Source organism: Pelobates fuscus, chromosome 12 (genome assembly GCF_036172605.1).
Source record: "Pelobates fuscus isolate aPelFus1 chromosome 12, aPelFus1.pri, whole genome shotgun sequence".
Classification (NCBI taxonomy): domain Eukaryota; kingdom Metazoa; phylum Chordata; class Amphibia; order Anura; family Pelobatidae; genus Pelobates; species Pelobates fuscus.
In genome coordinates this window covers 64,318,030-64,320,648 of record NC_086328.1, presented here as the reverse complement: position 1 = coordinate 64,320,648, position 2,619 = coordinate 64,318,030, and positions in this window count along the sequence as shown.

The window sequence follows — 2,619 nt, the reverse complement described above, 5'->3', positions numbered from 1 at the left end:
TGTCGTCTGATGTGTTGTGGAAATAAGGGCTACAACACTAAACAGCGCATCCCTCCAGCTTCAGGAATATTCCGGCAGAGATACCCAGCCAGGGTATAGGAGCTCTGCTGCAATAGGGATTTGGGATAGCGCGCAAGTATTTTTGCGACAAACTGGACCTCGTTACGGGTCCTCCGAGGGGCATACTTGCTAGCCTGTGACTATGGCCCCTGTATTAAACCGTATTTGAAAACATTATTTGCGCCTGTTGGGACTTATAACCGGAACAATTAAAACTTTCGAACCGGCACTTCGAACTCCAGAAGCCATTCGAAGTGCCATTTGACTACGTGGTGGTGGCAATCTTGTTTGCACGGACCAAAACCGCAAATAGACTTCAGGGGGAATGCCCTGAAACTATTTTCGGCATGAAAACTTCGCGATTTCCGGTCGGTCCTCCAGTGGCACTTAGCCGCAATTCTATGGAACTATTTTCGGCTACGGGACCATGCCTGCTGTCAGGATAAACTATGACTTCAATAAAATTGCTGAACCCCTGAACTGATCTGGGTGGATATGTTGGTCACCCAGATCAGGGCTATCGGGGGATGTAACATTTGTGGGGATATTATGTGTTTTGGTGTACTTTTGGGACTTTTTGAAAAATGTGTTATTTTTCTGCCTGGCGATAATTGGGTTAATACAGTATCTGACTCAATTATCTCCAAGGCAGAGGGGAGGGATTGTATGCTATGTGTGGGAGTGCCTTACATTATAAATGTTATTTTTGGTTTGTAAGTTTGTGTCCCTGTCCCCAACAAGGTCCATGTGGGCGTACCTTGCTTAGGGACTTACATAAAAGGCCAGTGTAGCTACCACTAAAACAGTCTCACTTTGCCCTCAACACAGAGTTCTGTCTCTTGTTGTAGGGAACTGCTATACAGCTATCACTAATAGCTCTTGTAAGAGCTTCACAGCTATACTCTCTTGGAGGAGAGGCCTTCCCACTGAGTCCCTGGATCCAGCAGTTTGGTCCAGGGTGGGAAGGGACGGCGAGACCCCAACCAAGCTGCGGTGGTTTTTGGGGTCTATGGTGCTTATGGTGTCTGGTGCAGTGGTTATGGTCCTCAGTATATCAGCTAATAAGAATCGATTGGCGGAGGTACCCAGTCGGGGTGCCAGGTGGTCTGTCACACTCTTTTCTTTGTTTTTTATTGTATGCATTGGGGCTGATGTGTACTATGGTCGTTGCTGCCGCCCAGGACTAGTGGGAGTCTGGGCGCAGAACTTATTTTTGTGTATTTAAAGGAATTTTATTACCTATTCTACTTTTCTATTTAATTTAACCCAGTAGTCTAAACTTATTTTTGTGTATTTGAAGGAATTTTATTACCTATTCTACTTTTCTATTTAATTTAACCCAGTAGTCTAAAATAAGATACAAGCACTAGAAGCCCTATCCTTTAAAAGCTGAGGATTACTATTCCCATTCCAAACAAGTGCTCCCAAATGGACTAGGCCACATGTCTCACTTTCCAAACAATACCATCCTTATTTCACAGTATCAAGCTGAGACTTGTAAACATGGATCATCATATTAGGGTGGTAAGTAATTTCAATAATTGGAAACTCCATACTTCTGGATTTAGTTTCCTGAGCAAGATAATTTTTATTCATTCTTGTTCTCTTTCATTTCCAAAATAAATTTGAAAAATAACTTTGAATCATGTCCACACAAGGCTTAGGAACTTTTAATGGGAGTATAAGAAATAAATAAGAACACTTGGGTAAAATGTAAGCACTGATACATTTCATTCTACGTCACCACTAGATTTCTGTTTTATTTTTTTCAGATATATATTCATTGCTCTAAGATTATTTATATATATATATATATATATATATATATATTTGACACATTTGAGTGAGTATAATACCAAGATATATGGAAAATATATTTTTGATTAAATTAAATTATAAGATCGTCTAATAAAATTTACATTTTCTTTATTTAACTGTTATCCAGCACTGTTATTGTTTTCATATTGATTTGATCATTAGAGGTACGACCTGGTATAAAACCTTTCTGATCTTGGTTTATGATTGTATTAAGATGTGATATGTGTCCACACATTTTGACTGGAAGAAAAGAGATTTAGTCTAAGACAAAGGAAGTTTTTTTTTTTTTTTACAATAACAATGTGAAATTCTCTGCTTGACGAGGTGGTTTTATCAGAGTCTATACGGATGTATAAACAGAAATTGGATAAATGCTTTTAGGGAAATCATTTTTAATTAGTGGGGTTAATAGCTTCTTGTTCCAAAGAGATATCTGATTGCCATTCTGGGGTCAAAAATATTATTTTTCTAAGTCTGTTGCAAAACCAGAGGTGCATCAAACTGTTTTTTTTTGGTTTGTTTTTTACCTTCTTTTGGATCACAAAACGTATGTGAGAGAGGCTGAACTTAATGGACGCATGTCTCTTTTTAGCTATGTAACTATGAAATAAGTCTATAGCATTGGTAGGGTCTTTCTCTTGCTTAAGAATTGGAAGATTGTTGACTTAACATTTCTTGGGGCAAAGCACCTTGTTCAACAATATAATTATAATTAAAAGCTGATCACAAGTAATCCTTTGA